The 23,898-nt window shown below is 39.7% G+C and overlaps 1 long non-coding RNA gene across 1 annotated transcript in view; it reads right to left on the bottom strand.

Moving 5' to 3' along the window:
- Positions 1-23,898, bottom strand: part of LOC309874369 — a 254,547-nt gene that overhangs the window by 105,052 nt on the left and 125,597 nt on the right. Inside the window, exon 4 of the long non-coding RNA XR_014316822.1 lies at positions 14,308-14,423. This is a non-coding gene — a long non-coding RNA (uncharacterized lncRNA). The remainder of the gene's footprint in view (positions 1-14,307; positions 14,424-23,898) is intronic.

Here is a 23,898-nt window from a genome sequence, read left to right on the forward strand (position 1 = left end):
TTCATACACACAGCCTATTACCTTCTATTTCTGTTCTTCCTGAACACAGAAATTTATTCAGTACTACTTTTCCAGTAAGACTATTGTTTTGTTATGTGTCTATTGTTCTCTACAATATTTGTTTTCACAGGTATTCTGGATTCCTCCATCCTATCAACCCAGTATTTAAGCCCAAACCCTTTCCTTTTTTCTAACTGACCACAACTGCCTTGTTGGGCTAAGCACAAACCTTTTATTAACCGTCCTGTTGATCTGATTAACATCCCTACCACTTCTATCACTTTCTTTTTTCCTTACTCTCTTTCCATTACTCGTTATTGTATCTTCTGCCTTTTCTATTTCCTGCACACTCAGGAGAGGGCATGAATATTGTATGATCATCTTCAGATCTTTTCCTGTCATTTCTTAACATATTTAGCTGCTGTAACAAACTCAGTATCAAAGACTACTAACCCACTACTAACCCACAGAGTGATGTAGACCATCCCTTAAGAAATAGTCTCTTTTCTTGAATGGATACCAGAAACACAGCCCAAGCTTTCCTCCCACCTATTATGGGAGGAACCTACATGCCTCCTTTAGGGACAGGATGAATTCTGATCTCTAGCGACTAAACTTCCTGCAGAAATCATGGCAAAAGTGGAACTGGGAAGAGATTTTCATATCCTCATTTTTTTGTTGGTTTGTTTTGTTTGTTTGTTTTTCCAAAGAAAGAGCAAAAGCACAAAAAGCACAGATACGCTGCTTAGAAATCGTAGAATCCTAGAAATATAACAAGAGAAGGAGGTGGGTGCTAGAGGCTTATGAAGAGCAGAGTCTGCCTCCAAAAACTATGAACTACAGGTAGAGCAGAGGTAGACTATTCAGTCATTTTAAAGTAAAGTTGATTTTTGTTTAAGGCAATGAAAAGTAAAGGGAATTCTATCAGGAAAAGGGTAAATTTAATAGTGATATGTTTGGAGTATCTTTTGTAGGAGCAATCTAAAGCGCCATTAACAGGACAAAGAGCACATATCAAAGCCTGAAGAAAGTAACTTGGCAGACAGAGGGGAATACGGTGATGAAGGACTGAGCAAGAGTTTTAGTGGTACACACAGATAAGAAATGCTTCTTCAGAAGTCTACAAGAATCTGAAAACATCAGATAACTTTTGTGAGAGAAACTAAAAGAAAAGCCAAACTGAAGGTGATGTCACAGACTGGAGTTCTGTCCAGTAAGTGCAGAAAAATGGTGAGACCACTACCTGGAAATGTCAGAGATTTTGCTCCAACAAGGGATTCAAGTACAAACATATCTGAGCCATCAAGATAGAAAGCTTGATTGTGACCTCATAAAATGAGTGGTTAAGTGTAATGAGTGTACCTTACCTAGTGGTGAGGTACAAAGAACAAAGGGAAACTTGCAGAACAGAAGAATATCCTGCCAAAGATACATATGGTAACAGAAAGAAACCAAAAAAGAGTCTGTCACAAAAGTGCAGGGAGAATATGCCTGTTTCACAAAATAAAATAGTAGGCATGGTGACTGCTGTAGATGACTAACAGATTATTGGTGGCCCTTAATGACTGCATTAAACCTTCAAGTAACAATTTAGATTTTTTAATTTTTTTTTTCCTCAGTTAAACCTGCTTTGTATGACACAACATGCTATATAACGGACCAACTGACCATTTAAAACCTTCTTGGAGACTCATTTTCTGCCAAGCAACAATACAATAGGGCTTACTGACTGGACTATGAAATGTATAGACTTTGCTTTTACTCCTTCATCCCAATTCCTGGGCACATTTGTCAAACTGAGTTTCCTGTAGTAAGAAAAATCCTTCACAGCATGTTGAAAGTGGCTAGGACTGCACTGCTAAATATTTCTTATACTTACCACTGGCAACAGATTATGTACTAGCAGTTAGTATGATGTTCACCAACAGAATAAAAACAGAGAAGGATGCAGCACTTGCACTCTGTAAAGAAGCTGAAAGTATCACAGCAGAGACAACAGCACAGTGCCTAACTCTGCTTGAAAAAGGATTATATAGTTTTACTCCTTTTCTAAAGTAGGATCCCCCTGTATTTTCCAGTAGAGTAAGACTATGATGTCTAAATAAATTTTAAAAAATAAAATAAAAATCTGTAGATTATTTCAAATTACCTGTCAGTAGCTTGGATAATGGAAATCCATAGTCTCTTGGCTTCCAGCACACTTCCTTGTAGACTTTGGAGTATTTGCCTACACTCACTATGATTTCTTCTTTATTTGCTTGAAGAAAAATTTATTCTCTTACTTTGGCTGTAAGAGATGGCAAGGGGGATTAACACTACCAGAAAATTTGCATAAGACCTCTTCTTTTATGGGGCACTGGGTGTCATTAAGAGGTTCATTAAATTTGTGTTTCCTAAACTTACTTCACTCAAGGAATTAAATTTTAAGATGGATGAATACTCAGCATAGCTGCTTTAAACAAAACCATTCCAGTTTGTAAATAAGAAGTGATTAGAGAAATTCACTGCAGAAATCAGTTGCATTAATCAGTTGCATTAATCAGCTGGTTACAGCAGATTGATGTGCAGCCACCAGAGCTGTCTAAACAATTTTGCTAACCTTTAACAAAAAATCTGAAGGAATATGCTACAAAACAGTTCTGCTTTAAATGGATAGGACATACATGCTCCTTTTGGAGAAGACTTAAGTTCCAAATTTCTTATTTTATTCAGATTTTGCCAAATAAACTAGTCTATAAAAGAGTGATTTATAGTTTATGGTACTCCTTCCTACAAGTTCATCCCAGTCTGTGAAAAATGATGGCCCATGGCACGACACACAGTGTTTGTTCAAAGGCTGATCACAGCCAGGTCTCCTTGAGGAAGGCTGATGGTAAGCCAATGCACAAAACAAAATGAAACATTAGAAAGCCTCTGAGGATTTCCTCCAGTGTTGCTTTACCTCTTATGTTACTACCAGTTTTATTGTGACCCAAATCACCTCAGAGCTGGAGAACTGTCAGTGCAACATGGTGTCACCTTGACCCCAAGGAGAGGGCTGAGGAAGCAGGGTCAGGAACCCATAGAGGTGGCCAAATGGTTGGTGGCAGTCCCCTCACATGCCAGGGGTGCCAAAACATCCCAGTCTGAGACCTGCACCAGCACCCCCCAGGCTGGCAAGTCTGCATCTGAAGAACTGGGGTGGAAGGTGGCCTGCTGAGCTGTCAGTGTAGCTGCACTAACAAGCAGACAGGTCTGTGCTCTCAGCAACCATTGCTGAAGACCATAAGACCATACAGCACCAATTCTGCATGCTCCAGGCATGAAATCAGTGACACCAATAGCTCTAGAAGGGACATTTCAACACCTGTAACAGTAGTCAAGCTTTAGCACTGCCACAGACACACAGTCTTAAAAATAAATTGAGTATAAAACAACCCCCCCCCCCCCCCCAGACTGACTTAAAAATAATTCTTATTAGAGACATTCTTCCTTTTTTGTTATGCTTTCTAATTTTTGAGTTTGAAATAGCATTTGATTCACGTTTCCAGATTTCCTTCTAAACCCACTGGAAACAGAAGGCTGCCTTAAAAGAAAGTGTGGAGCAAGAGGGAGAGAGCAACCCCACAAGCAGTCTTTACCAAATCATTTTCTTCCAAGAGCTGCAGTTTTCAGAGGAACACCAATACCAAAATACACTTGGAAATATCATGCCTATGTCAATCCTAACACGTCTCATAATGTCTGTAAGAACTAAAATTAACCCTTTCAGAAGAACACCTTACAAGGATGATCTTTATCCTAGTTTTTCCACAGCAAACACAAATCCATCTTCCCTGTAGCCAAGGAAGATCTATTATTTTAGACACATAATGCTAGATATAAAGCACTAGAGCTTCTAAAGCAGGATGTACATGTAATTGGATGGCAGGGAATTTGGACAAATTCAGGGAAGTGCATTTAGTTTTTCCTTGTGTACATATACTTCTTATCATCGATCCTTATTTGGACAGAGCAAAATTCAGCTTGCAGTCAACTCTTACTGAAGTCTGATTCAGATTTCATAGAGTTACAAGCTGGAAAGTGTGTGATAAACTCCACTCTGTTACAATAGCACATCTCAGTTAAACTCAGCAGGGACATTTGTTTAAGTGACAAAAGAATTTGGTGACAATTCCTCTTGCTGGGTAAACTGCATTCATTCTGTACAGCCAATGAATAATAAATCAATGCAAATTACACTGCTTTATCACTAACAACCATTTTCTGGTCAGCTATACCACAGACTATAGTCTCTCCCACAGGAGACAAATAACCCCTAGTGACAAAAAATAGGAGTTGTTTATAGCCTGCAGGGGAACAATTGGGCTCCAACATATAATTTGCACCACTCTTTATATTCGCAGTGAATTTGGCCCTTAAAATCTTTGGCTGTAAGGAAGGCATAAGCTGCTTTCATCATTAATGCATGACCCTGCAAAGTATTCAAACATCAATTAAAATAATTAGCTGTTAGGCAGCTCCCCGTGCCCTACAAGAAGTACCTTACACTTGACAACTGGGTCACTCATACCTTGTTTCTTCACTTCTAGCCTTCCTGGGTTTTTAACTGAGAATACAGCTATCTTGCAGTGCAAGCAGCTGATGCTAAAGCTAAGCATCATGTTGGGACTACAGACGTCTTGAGGGAGGCAGGTTTCTAACTGTCTCTCTCTCTCTAGACATTGTAAAATCATTCCTGCTTTGAAAGGTGTGGGAGCACAGATGCTCAGAGCTGTCAGGCAGCCACACGGATCTGGAAGAGATGCCTCAAGGAGGCAACATGGCTGGTCAGGCTCAGAGCGCTCCTGGGGCCCAGGAGAACAAAAGAGCAGGATGCTCTGCTGATAGTGGGATTTTTACTTGCTCAGAAATGATACGCCCAGAAAGGCATTTACCTACAACTTATTGTTAAGCATTAAAGGAAAACATCACATTGATGCAAACCAAAGCCAGCTCCGTGTATTCAGGTTTACAAGAGCACGAAATAATTCATTATCCTGTCACAACGTCACGCAAATCATCCGGTGTTTGCTCACCTCCAACAGTTCAGCCCTGACTTGTAAACTCCTTCAGTCTGAGGGCGTGCAGAAAACATGTGGGTTGGAGGAGAGGGAGGGGAAAACCAGGCCAAAGGCAAGGGAGAACAATCACCTCCACAACCCCTCCATGCCCATCTGCACCACACAGCACCCACACTGAAGATGCACCAAAATCCCAGCCCCTGCCAGGTACCACACAGAAGCATGGCAGCTGTCAGGAGAGCCACAGCCTCTTGCACTGTTCCAAATGAAGGCAGTGGGAGCTGCCACGAGATCCAGCATTACTGGTGCGGAGATCTCGGTGAATAAAGCAATGTGAGCCGTGGGCGTCTGGCTGTGGCCATCTCACTTTGTGACTAAGGAGATGCTTTTAGGGCCAGCTTGTCTTGCCCTGAAGGCTTCCCAGAGCATTGTATAATAAAGATTATTGAAACACAGACTGTGTCAACAGACACTTCCTTTGAGAGAGGTAAACAGGAGGACAATGCCTCACTCATCAAAAACAATCAGACATACCTATAGGGCATGCAGAGCCAGCCAAGATCCTCTTGGGCTTTCTCTTTCTGTTTAAAAAGAAAATATTTGTTATTTTTTCCCAAAAATTAATACTTAAAGACGAAAAGTCTGGCAACACCCATGGTGATATCATATCAGCTACTCATTTCAGGTCAAATATAGTGTGAGGGGAAGCTTGACACGGGTGCCAAACTCTGAACGTAGTGCCACCCTGCTCCTCTTTCCCATACATGGGCTGCAATGTCATGTCCAACAGAGAGATCACATCCAGACCCTCGTCTTAAACACCAACCTTCCCATGAGAAAAACGGTTTTATATGTGGGAAAAGGTAGATACACACCAGACCGTATCTCCTATGCAATCAATTCCTCTGGTCCCTGAAAGGAAATGAACGTAGTGTTCTTCCTTCAACTAACTGCAGTGATGGAAACAACCCAGTACAGGACAGCAAACAAACACTTGGAGGGAAGAACTTTTCAGTCTTACAGCTTCTAAAAGCAAACAGAAGACAGTACCCTGGCACAGCATTTTAGTAGCCACCAGGATAGCAAAAGCAAATGAACAACTAAGCGACTGAGAAGGAAAAACAGACCTATTCAGAAAACTAGTAGTCTTCCAGGTTTCTGTTTTTCTAAGCATAAGACAATACCATCCATACAATACCATCCTTTAGCACCTTCATTAAAACATTAATTTCTTCACCTTACCATCCATGTTATATGGATTTTCAGCTTTTTCCACTAGCTCAAACCTATGGGAAACAGCACACTGGGGAATGGGCAGAAGCAGCAAGGCTGTGGTGAGCCTGGTCAAGCACCTTTCCCTCCCAGTGTGGCAGAGAGCAGGATGTGACTCGTACCTCTTGCAACACCAGACAGAAAGACAGCCCTTTTCTCCTCCTCTACACAGTATTAGTCACATTATCTTTTAAGCTGTTTAGTAATTTTCCTTGTACCAAGAGTCGCAGGTAATTTCTTAACAACCCTTATGGAAGACGGAGGTAGGGCTGCCACAGTGGGTTACGCAAGCACTCATGTTTGTGCTGTTTGGCTTCTCCATGACTCTGCTCCACACCTCTCCACCACCATGAGGAAGTCTTAACATGACTGAAATTTACAGGAGGGATATCAAACCAATGCTAACTACAAATTTTAATTAGAGTAGTTGCCTCTGGTACAATGCAGTAATAAAGAGAAAATGGGTGCCTCTGGTTTCTTCTCAAGATCTCTGCACAAAGGCAGGTACAGGCAGACCTGAGCTTGCTCTGCCTGTGCTCTGAGATGGCTCCCACTTGAAAGCTGTGTGTTGCTTCGTATCTGCGGCACAGCGAGCTGTGCATGGACATATAGGCCCTGCCACTTAACACACCTAAACACTCGCTTAGATGATTGCAAACAGAAATGAGAATTAGCTTGACTAGATGACTGCAAACAGAAATGAGAATTGTGTCACTGCAACGAGGGGGGAAAAAAAAAAAAAAAAAAAAAAAGCATTTTTTTTTTCTTTACACCCAACACTTGTTCACACTAGTCCTAAGAAAAACAAGTTTGCTAGTATTGCCCTCGTCTTCTCATAGGGTATGCTTTTAGAGTTTTTCTGGCTTGCTGTTCATTATATTTAGGTCATTTGCAAGTATTAAGCTATAATCTGCACAGAGATGATAGCAAGTATAACAGGAGAGTAATATTCAGAGAGGCTAAACCACAGTGGGTAGTGGATTATAATAAAGAACCGGCAAAGCCTGGCTGACCCTTTTATCAGCATGAGCCAGCCCTTGCTAACACCTCTAAATTAGAGTTTACCACATTTGTTTTACTCTGACTGGGTATTAAAAAAAAATAATAATAGTATCAGTGAAACAATGAAAAGTGAACAAGGACATAGAAAAGGTGTAAAACCAACAATAGTGTATATTCTTTTTATTCGGAGGCTTACCAAGTGACTAACCAGTCAACATTCAAGCCACTGACAAAATATAATAAGATTAAAGGCATTTTTTGAAGATGACGGAAATTTTAGACTAGAGTCTTTTATACTTTTTTTCTCTCAAAAATATTTTTATCAACCACTGGCCAGCTGTTTTTATCAAAGAAAACTCAAAAAAGCGGGGCACAGCACAATTCTCAAGACTAGATCTCAGTACAAGCAAAGCAACTCCTTTGTAGCACCCAGAGCCACACAGAAGCACCCATCTGCAGGCAGGGTAACAGACCTCTCTTTGCTGCTGTTTCAGTAGCTGGGCAGCAGCCAGGTGATTTCCTGCTCTAGCCCTGGGGCAAGTAGCTTTCTCTGCCCTCCCACAGCCTTCCTGCCCTTCCAGGAGGGCTGCTCTTCCCAGCAGGGGAGCTACCTATCAGGACCCACCAATTCCAACCTCCAGCAGGACCCACCAAGCCTCTCCTCACAGTTTGGAGAGCAGACTTCTCCCAGAGGCAGCCCTAGCTGATGGCTGCCCCAGACCTCCAACACGACCATTTGGGTAAGCCACAGAACTCTGCTTTGATGTTTAATTTCCACAGACCACTCCTCATGAAGAACACTAAGGAGTTGCCTTTGCTCTCTCTTCACTTTCCTGTTTTCAGTACCAGATTTAGCAAATAGCAGCCTGTAACAAATGTCATCAACTCACCCATCAGTGCTTTCACTACTGGTGCTGAAGAAAGATGCTAGAGACTAATAGATAAAAGTTAGGGAGGAAGAACATGTGTTATGCCAGTAAATTCATCAGTTAATATGAATAAATTCAGGAAAGTCCCAGAAGAAAAAAGTCTCCTTAGTTTATGGCAAAGCAAAGAGAATATAAACTCTACATATCTTTGCCTCTTTTTCCCTTGCCAGCAAGATGGGGAGAGAGCATGTCAAACAACATTGTAACTCTGCACGCTGTCAGGCTGCTATTCAAAAAGCAAGATAAAATATGACTGTAACCCAATTTCAAGTGGATCTGGGAGAGGCTTAATGTTGAAGTCCATATGCCAGCTTTGTAATTATTAAGAACTGGGACCAGTCCTTGCTTCCGAGCACTGGCCTAGATTAGCAAGTCACCTGAAAGTTTACAGTAGGAAAACCATATGGGCATATTCCTGTAGCTACATGTGTACAGTAATTATGGCATAGGTAAGCAATAACACATGCCTAAGGCATCAAACTTGGTGAGGCACGAGGCTTACGTGCATATCTACATTTATTATTTCAGACTTCAAAGCACCATGCTGCTCAGACAAAATTGGTAGCCTATTTCCTCATAAAAAAACACATAAGGATCTATCACTGTAAAACATATATAGGTGCTTATATACCTTGAGATTTAAAGTGTGGGTAACAGGACTCTGAAAGCATATGGAGGATCCTACTTATTATATTTTCCTATTTTGGTTTAAAGTGAGCTCACTTTCAAGTAGCAGACAAAAGCTGAAGTATCAATTAAATTCTAAAAATCCCAGTTTCACCCCAATGCCCAATGTCTGGTAACTTGGCAGGTCCCACTTTAAGCTCATGCTCCCCTTGAAAAAGTAAGGTCCATTCTAATACATCATTCACTCAACTGCTTCCAGACCTCTATTCAGTCATGAAAACCCATCACAAACACATGATCAGTGTCTGCGGGCATGGCAATTTATGATAAAAATCAATAATAAATGTTTCCCGTTTACACAACTTTTTCAAAATAGGACCACATTTTACAAAAATACATTTTTCTGCAGATTGGTTTTGAGTAGCATCAACTTCAAAGCAAATGTTTCTGTGAGGGCTGTTATAACATTTGAGTTCTTACACGATCTTCAAGGCTGTAGTGTGACCTAGGAGACAGCCATAATGAGACACAGACAGTGAATAAAGCACTGATTTAATTATGTTGTTTGATATATTATGACCTCATCCACTGGTGTTTATACTAACGTAATGCTTGAAATGCTTTATCGACATATGGGAAGGCACGGTCTCCGGCCTGAAGAGCTTACAGTCCTAAAGACAGAAACCAGATGAAGGGTGTTCTTTTCCTGTAGCTTATTGTAGATTTTGAAACTTCATTCATTTCCCTTAGGTCTTAAATATGCACTGAATGTTGGAGAGTGGGTTGCTGAGGGAATGCTCTAAGCTTGCTGGACAAAACGTATTGCATGGTTACCTTCAACCACAGTGGAGGATTGTCAATGACACAAGTCTATGTTTCTATGTGCAAACAACAACAGGACGATGCAAACACTGTGTGGGGTGCAGGGAAGCTATAGCTGTTTACAATACTTCCACCAAATTCTTCCAGTCCTGGAGACAAAACATGCCCCAGCATGGGCTTTGAACCACTCTTATCTTCTGCTACAGAAAGAAGAGTGAGATACAGAGTCAGTACAACCTGCTTGTTCCTCTATTAAAGACTGAGGCAACCATGTTGGACATCTTCCCCCTTAAAACTAACAGCTGAGGCTCAGAGTTTGGTTAAATATGCATATATATATATATGATTTTGCACACCTGATTAAGATTTCCTGAAAAATATGGGGTAAAGTAACCCTATATGTTGTTAACACCATAAAAAACTATATGAGGAAATGAATAGTTCTGTGTTCAGTGCACCATCTGCCAAGCACACAGTAAATAAGGCCATACAATAAATGGTGAGAAATAAAACATCAACAACCAACCCACTCATTAAGCATTAGCCATGCTGTGTGATGAATGACATAGAGACCTTCTGGGGAAAAAATAGTACACAATCCTCTAATTAAAGGCAATCAAAATTAATATTTACTAAGAGAGTGAACAAGTAGTTTTAATTGTACAATTTTCTAGCCTCCTATTGCTTGGCTTTGCAACCTTGAAGTTCAGTCTTATTCAGTAACCTAAAGGCCTAACTGAAGGCATTATTTGTCTTATTTTAATTTTGTACAGGAAACCCACAAAACACATAAAGTTGACACACTTTTACCCTTATTAGGCATGTACACATGTACCAGACTGTTGCTTTCAACAATGCCTATTGTAGCAAGCAGACACAGAAGAAGAGTTACCTGTGGCATTTTTTTTTTACTTTAACTTCTCTTAAAACACACACACATATACACATGAATTTGAAAGCTTTTAAAATCTTATAGAGAAGTTAACCCATGAGAAGGCGTTTGCACAGCAGAGCTGAAAAATAGATGAGAGAGACTAACAGTAACATGTTTTCATATTCCTTTCAAACTCTGGTACAAATTCAGCTAATATCACTTTGTATGATCTCATGCTGGGACAGGAGCCAGAAGTTTCACTTGAAATCTTTTCAGTTATCAGATCTGGAAAGCTTTTCAATCACTTAAGTTTGAGAAGCATTAAAAAAAAAAAAAAAAAAAAAAAAAAAAAAGAACAGAGATAAAAGGCCAGAAGCTTGAAACATTTATCACTTCATCATACTACATTTGATGCTAGGTCAGCATCTTTACAGATACAACAGAATGCCAGCTTTACCTACATTTTGAGAGGTTTAAAAAAAAAAAAAAATGAATGTACAGGGTTAGAAATAGGCACAGAACAAGGCCAGGCAGTACAAGCTCTTTGCCTAACATGTCTGGGAATAGAAAAACTCCCAGGCATACAGCAGTGGAAGGCACCAGACATACAGCCACATATGTCTCCCTAAGTCCCCCACATATGTGAGGCTTTGGTGTCAGCCCCACAAGTGCCAGCACCACCATATGGTGGGGATGACAATGAGGCAGCACAGGCAGGACATATGTGTCTCTTCCTGGCAGGTCAGGATAGCTACAGCTCAACAGGCTCTGCCCTCCACTGCTCCTGTAACTGCATCCCCTTATCAGCAACTACCTCATAGCACTGACGGGTGTCTGGGAAAACACGACAAGGTCCCAAAGCCCTCAGACCAACCCAGAAAAAAGTTGGAAGTGGAAAAAGACGAAATGCGCAGGAAAACATAATGCCCTGCCTGTAAGCAAACATTGACACCATATTTAGCACCTGCTAAAATAAAAGTCTTTCTAGTTCCACATAATACCATATAGGGACTGCATGAGGACAAATTGGGATAAAATGTTCTTTTCTGACACATATTTGGGTTACCAACTCCAGTTTCCCACTGATAAAACTAATATACCAGACACACTGCAGAAGCATAGCTGTAGCCAAGGAAAAGCATACACAAAGTAAAACTGAATACAACCACAAGCACAGAGTGCTTTCTATTTTGCCAGGCTTATTGCTGTTTTGAAGGCCTTTGCCAACTTGAGATATTAGGGCAGCCTCAGACCTGCTCTGGCTTCAGACAGAAGACACATCTCTCCAGGTGAACGCTCACCTATCTATGACAGGACGAATGCTAAGCCCAGATCTGTAAAACATTTCCAACCATTTTAATCTTACCCACAGTGGTGAATATGCAGGCCAGCATAAAACTATACTTGCTTATGACTAACTTCAAAATAAATTTTAAGAACATTATTTTTTTCTTAGCAAGACAGCATAAAAAAGATTGGAAAAACAAAGCACATTTTTAGAAAACACAAGACAGCCAGGTGTGGGTTTGTAGGCTCATGGTTACTGAGTTGTCTGACCCTAGGCACTCCTTCTCACTGAAACATATAAAGTACAGAAAGTACTATCAAAATGTTTCTGCTGCTTTCCCACACTTGCATTAAAGCATTCTTTGTGTATGCAAACAAATCGAGGGAGCTTTTTCATTTCCTTGCTGAGACAAGTTGAAGTTTCTTCCCTCCAATAGGAATTGCCATTCACATTATAATGGCGAATAAAAATGAGAAACCTAGAAATTCAATCTTACCACTGTGTGTCTTTCCTGATGTAGATCCCTGCTTTCCCATTACCTTCCAATTTTCCCCTTCAAAAAAAAATGTTCTCATTATTGCCTGCACATTTCTCACCCCTTTGTTCTTTCCTCCAATTCAGAAATGTTTTATTTCTGGCTCCCAACTTCGTTTTCACCTTTCCTCTCTCACCAGCTGCAGGGGAGACTCCTTCAAACTTACTCTCAAATAAAGCCCACCAAGAAATATCTGTGGAGGGGAAAAATGTGTCTGGCAAACATGGTTCAACAGAAATATTCCCATCCTCTTCACTGCACTGCATCCTTTCATCCTGCTCTCTGTGAACTCTCACAAGTTTCTACTCCCGTTTGTTTCCTTCCTCCACCCACTGAGCTCCAGACACTTTGACACACACCGCTGACACCCACGTTGCTCTGCTGCCTACCCTTCTCCCACTCTGTGTGCTAAGACACTCCTGCACCTTGCTACAACCTGTGTTGCCTCACCATACACTTCCCCTTCCTCTGCAGCATACACTTTCACCTGTTGCAGATTTTGCTTCAGGCAAAACCTAAGACTTCCTCCCTCACACCTTCTAGGCCATAGTGTCCTTGTTAAAGCTGTTCTTCCTACACCATTTGCTCTGGGCTGCAGGGCAGTCGGTGGCATGGCAATATCTCAGTACTGGCCCTCTGAAGTGGACTAGAAATAGATGGGGATTTTCAGCCTATTTTCAGCCCTGCTTAAACAAGCAAAATGAACCTAAGCTGTTAGACAGTTTAAATTAATACAAAAATAATTCTGCTACTCTGCCTGCATTAAAACTCATTTTCTCTAGTTCTTAACTATTTATTGTTTTGTCACAACTTGGTGCAAGAGCTGTATGTGCAGTGATAACTGCAATCAGAAGTGCACCCTCTTATGGAGTCTCAGTTGGTGCGATATTGCCGCCAGTGCACAGTCATAGTCGCAATTGGCACTTGCTGTTCTTCAATTCTCAGCAATCCTACAGCATTGGTAGCTACACAGGATCACATACATACTCCTGACCCACCCATACAGACACACAAGTGAGAACTCCCTGCAAAAAGCTAAGGCTTCACCATTTTCTTATGCTTTTACAACAAGAATTAGATGTACTTCCTTTGAAAAGATTGTATTAAGGAGCATAGATCTTATTTGCTGGTCAGGACCTGAAGGTGTTATATGTTAAGTACTCCCAAAGTAAAGATATAATTTCCACAAAAAGATTACTTGGCCTTTCCTAATGATGCATCTACAGTCAGAGTGAGCCTGAACTGATCTCCCATCTACCCCACCTTACTGGGTTTGGCTCCTAGTTTCTCCCTTACCCTCTCTGGGCAGGGAAGGAGCAGGGGAGAGATGCAGGAGAAATCCAAGCCAGGGCTGCAGCCATTGGAAGCAACTCCCACATCTTGTCCACTCTGAGAGACTTCCCAAGCAGTCCAGATGCAGTATGGATGGATCTTGGGCCAATACTGCCCCATCTGTCTCATGTTATTTGTTATAACAAGTGACATGCAGGGGTCTAACACAGCTCCAGCTCATGCTCTTCTCCAGTTGCAGTCTTAACTCAGAACTGCTTCGGGAATGGCTAAAATCATTTTAGCAGCTCAGGCATCATTGACTTTGGGTGTAAAGTTACCAAATCAAAAAAAAAAAAAAAAAAAAAAAAAAAAAAAAAAAAGTTGTGTATCAGAGAGAGTTTTGGAAGGCTGGGGGAGGAGTGATTTGAAGCAACCTCACACCATCCTTTCTGGAAACCCTCTTATTACTAAACAGGAACATAAAACTCTGAAAACTGTTGTTTATAATTAAGGGCTGTGTCTGCAGTATCTGAAGTCTGTTCTGTTCTTATATACATTCATCTGAATTGTATCTTCCTGTTTTGACTAAAGACCTTCTTAAGTAAGAACCAAGTTAATTACAAATTATCCCATAGTTCACTCACCTATCCTTCCTGACTCAGGAAGGGAAGGAGTTCAGAGTCCTCCATGTAAATCCTTCAATCCCATTCATACTTCTCCTCCAGAACTGTAAATCCTCACCCTGTTCTGTGGCTCAAGCCTGAAATAAAGAAAATGTAAACAGGACAGGAGCACTTAGTAACTTTAAGTAATGCCTTGGGAAATAAATAAATAAATAAATAAATAAATAAATAAATAAATTTAAAACTATTATAATATGTACTTCAAAATAATTAGTTCATACTATATTATTTCTTGCAGGCATTCAAGTCAAAGACAATGCTCTAATACAAAGTCAAATGACTATAAGATGACAAAAAAAATGCTTTTATAAAACTGCACAGCCAGTATTTCAAGTTTTTTCATGTTCAGTTACAACAAATCCTACAGTCTCTTCAATTACTGGAGCAAGTCCAAACTTTCTGTCAGGATGCTTCCTTACAAAAGAAAGGAGGAAAAAAAAAATAAACATTAAAAAAAAAAATAGTAAAAACTTTCTTGAGCAGAAACATAACCTGGAATGTGCTCTTAAAACAGAGCCTTGATACATAAAGCTTACTGAACTTTCATGCTACAAAAAGAAACCAAATTGTATCAACAGAACACAGATTCACCCCCAGAAGTGGATTTTCTTGTTCCTTGTAGTCTCTGTAGTCTCCAGCTTTTAGTAGCTTTTATTTAATTTACTGAATCAGCTCAGTGATGGTTCCGCAATGCTTGCAGAGCCCCTTGTATACACCCTTTGCCACCACACAGGACACACATAGTAACACCTGCCCATCTTAAAATCACAATCTGCTGTGGCAGGTTTAGGAGCCAAATGGTATGGCTAAGACTTTAGCCTTACTAAGTAAGCAGTAATAAAATATCCATCACTAAGATTAAGTACAGAAAACTCTGTATTTGCACTTTGCTCATGCAAGTACATTCTCATGAAAATATGTCCTAATACTATGTAATTCTTATTCCTAATGTTATACATTATTTTTATGTAACTCTACTACAAATACCCATTTTCTCATTCATACTGTACACATTTCCATGTACACATGTGGGTGGCATCCACTTCTCTAACTTAGGAGAAAGCCAACTTTAGCAGGCATTCCAGTCTGAAATCACAAAGTTTTAAAGGACACATCTGTAACACTTGGAGCCATACAGCATGAACTAGAGACACTGGGCCCTGGCAGATCAGAGGCATCCACAGATTCAACCCCACAAATAGCATTACAGACTCTTCTAAAACTAAGAAAGCCAAATAAAAGGTCATTTATAAACAAAGCAAAACAAAACAAAACAAAAACGCTGAAAATCCTGAGGAGGATAAAAGAGAAAGGACATTTTGTCAACAGTGAACTTTCATTCTTTATTAGATTGTTAAGTGCACCTTTGCTTTTTTTACTGGGATGAATAAAACACATTGTGGTTGAACAAAGTTGGAAGAAGTTCAAGTCTTTGCATCTAGATAGCATGATCCTTGTCCAAATTAGGTGTTTGAGAGTGAAAAGAAATGAAATCACAAGTCTTCCTTTTTTTTTTAAAAAAAAAAAAGGGGGGGGGGAGGGGGAATCCCACGCTACACATGCGCCTGCATACACACACACTGCTTCAAGGGTTACAGCTGAGGTCACTGGCTTGACAACCTAGCAGTTTGTGGTTTATGCAAATAACTGGTTTAGGAACTTGCAATCAGTTTTTATATAATCATGATGTATATAAACTCCTGACATGCTGGAGACGTGTCCAGAGTAACTGCGCAGGGCTTGCACTGCTTTGCCTACAGAGACTTCTGTTGGTTTAGTTTACACCTGAAGCAGATACAGCATCTGTGAACACAAATCTCTTCCTATTATACATTTATCTGATTATGTGCCTAAACATAAAATGCTGCATTTAATTATCTGCTGAGGAACATGCTGCACATTACACTATTAATGGAGAAAAGATTACTGAATTTTATAATCTGAAATCCCAGCCTTCAAAATGTAAAGCAGCATCTTTTCCAGCTCAAGCAACTAAAGTGCAAAAAAGGGAAAGATACCCACACAAGAGTTTGGACACCTCTGGCAGCCACAGAAAAAAAATGAAACCTAAATTTGATTAATCAAACTTGCCATTATAAAAATGTTACTTGGATCCTTGGCTTTAATGCCTGAATCTGTTTCTGTGAACTAAGAGGAAGTCCTCTAGCTCCTCAAGTTCAAATAGGAAGGGTCATTATTAGAAGACTAACGTGAATGAAGCATGGTCTGTAAATGTTCATGACAACTCCTTCCCCATGCACTTTGTGATGGTTGCCAAGAACATTTCAAAGCCCAGCTGTCACCAATATCTATGATAGCTTCTTCAAACATGCAGAAACACACACCTTAAAATCTGTCAGCAGCTGGTGTGAACAAGAAAAGCCAGAAGTCTCAGCTAGTGCTAGAAAAATCACTTGAAACGTATGCTTTATTGTTCTGGAGTTAAAAATAGAAATGGATGGGCACCGGAATAGAGTTGGGTTGTTTAGAGGGCAAACCTTGACATACATACTCAAGCTTCAACTCACTGAAACCAAAGGGAACCTGGATTTTTTGAATTGGCCCTAAAGTATGACAACAAACTACAAGCCACAGTATTTGACTCTTTTTTTTTTTTTTTTTTTTTTTTTTTTTGGGCAAGCAGCAAACCTGCACATACAAATCAAGCATATTACATTTCCTTATATACTTTCATAAGACAGGGAGAACAGAGGAGTTTATGAAAATACATTAGATAATTGCAATACATCTTTCATTCACTTAACTTGGGTCTGAAAGTCTGCCTGGTTTCAGGTATCTAATTCTGAATGATCTAATTTAAGGTTTAAATTAATCTCTGCAAAAAGGAGAAGAAAATTCTGTTATTTTTAACACATTCAAAACAATACCAACTTTATTTAAGATTCAAGATGGCTAGATAGACTATTTCACTTCATTTTTATGCGACCATGTGCTTATATTTCATGAAGCAGCTGACTAACTGAATAATTAAACTAAGATACATGGCTGAGATACTGAAGAGTAAATCCCCTCCTCTGCATAAGCTCTACTATCCAGGCAACCAACTGTAACTATCTTTTAATACTTTTATCTAAAAGAAGAAAAAAAAAAAGAATAGTCAGAAAAGCCCAACCTGTCTCTTCAAAAGCCTTCCAAAATCATCAGAAACACATTTGTAAAATATTTATAAGGAAAAAAAAAAAAAAAAAAAAAAGGAAAAAAAGGAGGAAAAAAAAAAACCAACAGGATATTTCTATGATTTGGGAGAACATGAGAGAATAGAAGAGGAGATAAATCAATCAATTAAAACATAGCAGAATAAATCAGACCACCCAACCCACACAGACACAGACATATCTTCTTCCACAGGATCTTCCCACAAAACATTCAGCAAGGACAGTGTGTGTGTACACAAACACAGGGGTGTGAGCCAGTCCTGCCAAAATGGACCTGGCTACAGATCACACAGTTGGCCAGACAGGATAGTGAAATTCCCCTTCTCCCCTACTTTTAATGCCAATTGCCTTGTAAAACAGCAATCTCGAAGAGACTCCCATGTGCATGCTCACACACCCACACACAAATACAAAAGGGTAGGGGGATATGCGGAGCACCATCTAAACTCCATCACCACTGTGACATAAGGGAAGTTAAAAATCAAGTGGATATGAGGCTTTCATGAAATGAAAAAGTATTTCTGGAAAACAGTCTTGATGTTCTTCCCTCCTCCAAAAAGTGTCATGCCCATTCGCACAACCAAAAGGTCTCATAAAAGACAACTTTCACAGCAATCCTTACCGCTACCAATTTTTGACTGGCAGTTTAGCAGGTAAAATGATATCACTTTGTCAAGATCACACTGATGTGACCTAGAGTTTAGCTCTGTTTTTTCCAAGGATACTATCAAAAAAGTGGCAAATTGAGCCATATTGATTCGAAATGTTTGGAAAAGAAGGAAAAGGGAAAGGAAAAAAGGGGGGAAAAAGGGAAAAGGGGGGAGAAATGGGAAAAGGGGAAAAGGGGAAAATGGAGAGGGGGAAAAAAGGGGAAGTTGGGGAAAGGGAAGGGAAGGGAAAGGGAAAGGGAAAGGGAAAGGGAAAGGGAAAGGGAAAGGGAAAGGGAAAGGGAAAGGGAAAGGGAAAGGGAAAGGGAAAGGGAAAGGGAAAGGGAAAGGGAAAGGGAAAGGGAAAGGGAAGTAATGTGGAAGGGAAAGGGGAAGGGGGGAAAGGAAAAGAGAAGGGGAAGGGGGGAAGGGGAAGGGGAAGGGGAAAGGGGAAAAAAGGAAAAAGAAGGACCAGTTCCAGGAACCAACTGCTTCTTACTTTACTTGATGCATTTCCGACAAATGCTCATATAATGAAGGATGACAGTGATAATGACAGACAACAAACAGAATACTTCAAAACCTTCAAAGAAGCAATTCATATTTGCTTACATCCATTCAAAATCCTATACAATACGGCTAAAATTTGTGTTTTGTGGGGCTTTTTGTTTGCATGTCTGTTTGGTTCCTTTTTTTTTTGGAGGGGGAGGGGAGAGGACGTAGTGTTAAGGTTAGAATGAGGGTTAGAAGAGAACGGGAGAGAGATTTGGGGACAAGACCATATGTAATATGAGCTATGGACATCTTCTCAGGAGAGAATATGATCTAAATCTCCCCTCACCATCAAGAAACACAATATGGGGGAGGCAAACCATACAAATCCAGGTCACATCAATCCAAAGCCCATATGCATGGTGACAGTCATCCTAATGCCCTATTTTATGTTGTGATCCCTGCCATCCCCCCACCGGAACAGAAGAGAAGGAAGAACAGCAGCAGTTTGTATTCCCTGCCAGAGAGAAAAAGTAGCACCAATATTACCCTGTTGTGTCATCTCTCATAGTAGCAAAGAGAAGGAGATGTCCTATTAATTATGTTATTAGCTCAGAGCTCAACCTCAGATTAGGGTTCCAGGGGAAAGAGAAAGCCTAAAGGCCTTTGAAGAGTGGGGCCAGACAGGGGCTGCCCCCGGCAATGTGCCCAGGGATGCAAGAACCTCCTCATCTGGGCCATTGCAGAAGGATCTTGTCTCACAGGCTCTGCATGAAGTTTAGGTTTGAGATAGGGTTAGGGCTGAGAGAAATACCTAACATAGGGGTCCATATCTAGCAGGGCTGCCCCTGCCATAGCCAGTGAAATGAGAACACAGCACTTTCTTGCCACTGCACTCATTTCTTGCATGAAGTTGATGAAAGCTCTAACTTTTCACTCAGAGCTGCCACTGTAGGTTGCAAACATCTTCATGCAGCCACCCGCAACTACAATACAGCTGCAGAAGCTTTTTAGCACAGCATCCCAAAACCTTACCCACCCACTCCTCCCTACCCTGCAACCCTCCTGTCCCCCAATAAACGTTTCTTTCTTTCAAAAGGGAAAAAATATTCCAATACACCATATCTTTCAGAAATGCATTCCTACATGCACGCTGTCCCCAAACCTCACCCAAAACACACAGAATGCAGATGACAGAGGAACTGAGGCAGGTACCCAGAAGCTGTGCTTGCAGATCTCCCCCATGCACAGAGCTCTGGATTTATTCAATTCCACTGATTCAGAAAGAGTTTTGTCCTTCCTGGACTTCCCTACAGTATTGTTTAATGTTGAAAGAGAAGTATGCATGCCTAGTAGGTTGAAGAAATGATTTCTTAACAGTTCATTATTTTTAAGTTGGCCTATTATGCAGATATAAGTAAGTGCATAACTTGGGTTATCCGCCACTTAATTGCTGGTCACAGCCCTGAATTGCAGATCTGACCTCTAAGACATGAAAACTTTGCATTAATTAGCTTTGCACTGGAATCAAGTGAAAATGGAAAAGGTGACCTATTTTTCTTTCTGCACATTTTCTTCTTAATATGGAAATTTTTATTTTTTTTAATACAGCCACAATATACATGAAAACACACACAAACTTTTTCTCAGAATTAATTGTAAAGCTAGTCATTAACTGTAAAGCAAGCCTTCCATATGAAATTTCATTTAAATTATAGAAAGAACTTGGGAAGAAAAAAAAAGATTTAAGCATATCTTCACATGAAAGTTTACCAAGCAGAGGTCACTAATAGGTCCTTCAGAACACAATCTGGGAGTAGAACTGGAAGTTTACTCCTTTTAAATTAAAACTAGCATCTCTATGTCTGGGGAAGGAGGAGGACTGCAGAGCATACACAATTTGCCAGCAAAACTTGTTGTGTGTTATTTGTTTGTTTTTATATAAGACATTCTAGGTACAATCTGTGTAATGACTATTAATAATATATATATAATAAAAAAGCACAAGAAAAAGGAAATAACAAAAATAAAGTAATAACATAACACATCCAAGAATACCCACACTCTTAAATCCCTCCACAGATCACTATAATTAAAAGTGACTTCAAGACTGACACTGCTTCAATTCTCCTTTATTGTATACAAGTTGTAGCTGAATCTTAACTCAGAGTACAGAACATCTTACTCCAAAATGCCCAGAGATGCTTTGTTTATAACATCCATCATTTAACCTCTTTTACATTTAATTCTTAACACTCAAAGAAAAGAAAAGAAAAAAAGAATAATTATGAAAATAATCTATTATACATCTACAGTTTTCATTCTTAAAAATATTAATTGTGTGCAACAAGAAATGTAATGACCATAGGAAAAAACTGTGGCATATTAGCTTTCAGGTTTGCGGACACTGATGTTTTCAGGTAGACAGATTCCAAAAAGGAAATAGCTTTCAGTGCTTCCACCACTTCCTTTTATTTACTTACCTTTCTTATAAATGGAATTAATTCTGGCAATATATGAATCCATATATTTAAGATAAGAAAAAAACTGCAAGCTATATTTTTGTATACAGCCCTCCAAAAAGAAAGAATTAGCAGTCACTCAGAATTCAGCTTAAATGATGAACTTAATTGTAAACATGTGAGGTAGAGAAGAAGAAATTTGACTTCAGCTACCACTCTTAAAATACAAGGTATGAGTCATTCAAACATTGCAATCTTAGGAAAACATCATCAGCTTCAGAAGAGCAAACCATTTTTGGATATAAGTTTTCACTATAATCGACCTATTGTCATATAGAGCAGAAGTTGACAAAATGCAAGTAGGAATACATTCCACATTTTGATATTTTTAAGGAAGTTGACCTGCATTACTCAAACTTTTTTTCCAATATTTATTTGTTAGATTGTTTGTGTATGTTTGATATAAAATATTCAATAACATTCTAGGCTACTCAGGCTCCAAATTCGTGCACTGTAGACTTAAAAACTAAATTTAATTTTTTTCATCAAAAACTTGCCAATTAATTTCACCACAGTGCCTTCTGCATTATTTAATATATCAAATTCTACTTAATCTGTCTTCCTGAACCTCTTCTTCTGCTTTAAGTTACCTAACTACAGTAGAAGTTGTCAGAGAGAGAAGACTGCAGCGTTTAACTGCAGAGAGTCTTGTAACTTCTGAGACTGGACCAGACACTTGATTATTGGAAAAATGGCCACCAGTTGGATATTTCTTACTTCTCAGCAGAGAAAGAGTTAAAATAACATACCAAATATTAAATACCAAGCATTTGTTTCTTAGAATCCAACACTATACAAATGAAAGGGGCAGTCCACACTCCTCTGACTCACAGCAAAAGAAATCAAGACTTGCATTCAGATCATGCTTGGAAATTTTCTCTGGTATTATTTTAATAATATATTTCTGTTTAACTTCTTTCCCAACTCTGGCTGTTATTTTCTGACAAGAATCTCATTCATCCAAAAAAAAATCCTAATCAGCTGAACAAAAATGTTTCACAAAAACATAACAGATCCAAATAGCTGGCAAGGAAACACAGACTACAGTGCTCTGGTTTCCACTGGCTTCCCTGGCAAGCAGCAGAGGGACTCACCCTTACTCCCTGGAAAGACTGGTTGAACTCTTGAATCTGTAGCAAGGAGCTCTGCAAAACAGGCTGGAGCATAGTCCAGGGAGAACAGAACCAAGGAGAGATTTAGAGACATACACCACTAGTCTGCGAGATGTTACGTGCTGCAGATGCAAAATGAGCCAAGCAGTTTGTTTCAGCAAAGGTGGCAGGCATCACCATTTGTGGTTCACGCACAAATGGACAGGATGGGCAGGTAGGGACACAGTGCATTCACAACTCTGCAGGGCACAGGTTAGAGGTAAGTATTAAAGGTGCCTTGATTTTTTGAGTGGGCATGAAATGACTTACGACTGCTAACAGCCATTTCAGCCCTGCACTTCCTCTGCGCTAGGGTACAGTCTGTCCCACTTTTGGGACCCAAGACACTCTTTCTACTTCGCTCTACATGAAAGCACCAACTTACCCTGAGATGACTTAGAAACCTCTGAAATTAAAAGGTCCTGGCAAGACAAGTCCTAAATTTCTCCATTTCTCCAATTTCTTTCCTTGTGAACACTACTACACCACCAGATATCTATCCATTGTTTGAGAGTGCTTCAAGACCCCACTCCCTAATCCAAATACTGTATAGGGGCCAGTCCAGAATGGACACTAGCCTCAATGAAAGGAAACTTACACAAACAAAATAGAGGAGCACCCAACCATTGCACTCGGACCCATCACCACTTCAGAGCATCAGGACAGGCAAAGATCTACAAGAGGTCCTCAGAGGTAAGTGAAAGTGAAGCTTAAAGTATACTCCAGCAGGAAAAGCCATTCAAACCACCAAAACAGGAAACACCTATTTCTGATTTATTTGTCTGTCTATTTATTTATTTCGCTTATTGATTTAATGTTCAGGTAGCAAAAGGAGGAGAGAAATACAAGGATGGGGCAATAAAGGTTTTTAATGTGCTCTGTGTTACCTCCTCCAGGGTTCCTATTTCAAAGAAAAGCATGCCAACCATCGCAGCATTTTGCTAAGATCACCAATATATCTGAAGGAGTTGTTTTTGAAATAGTTTTATTAAAACAAGCTTAAAAGCATGAGAGCATTCAGAATCAATGTTGGTTCTTAATATTAAAACGTTACTTCCCTTTCCCCCTTCCCAATCATCCATTAAAGACAATTAACTCCCATTTTCCTTCCAATGCTTTATGCTTTATTGGCAAAGACCAGATTGCAAAGACTATCAGAAAACAGAGATTGGAGGAAGGAAGGATGAAACACAGCAGGAGAACTGTGCCCAAAGCTGATGAGTTGAACACATTTTAGCTTACAGTTAACTCACAGCAGGACTCGTAATGTACTTTATCAGCTATGAAGCCATTTCCTTATTACTTATTATCATTACAAATAATAAAACAAGGAAAGATGCTTCTGTACAAAATGGAAAACCATTAATATAGTTAACATAGGTCACAAATATAGGTCATTAATATAGGTCACAAATCAGCAAAAATAAGATGAATTTTAGAAAAGAAACCGATTCTTGTTTCTGTTCACTAATGATTACCTCAGGAATCTCAGATCCTGGAGACAAGAGAGGAAGTCTGTAGAAAGGATGACTTTCCCTTGATCAAAGAGGATCAGGTCAGAGAT

The sequence above is a fragment of the Aythya marila genome, assembly GCF_965140915.1.
Source record: "Aythya marila genome assembly, chromosome: 2".
Lineage (NCBI taxonomy): Eukaryota > Metazoa > Chordata > Aves > Anseriformes > Anatidae > Aythya > Aythya marila.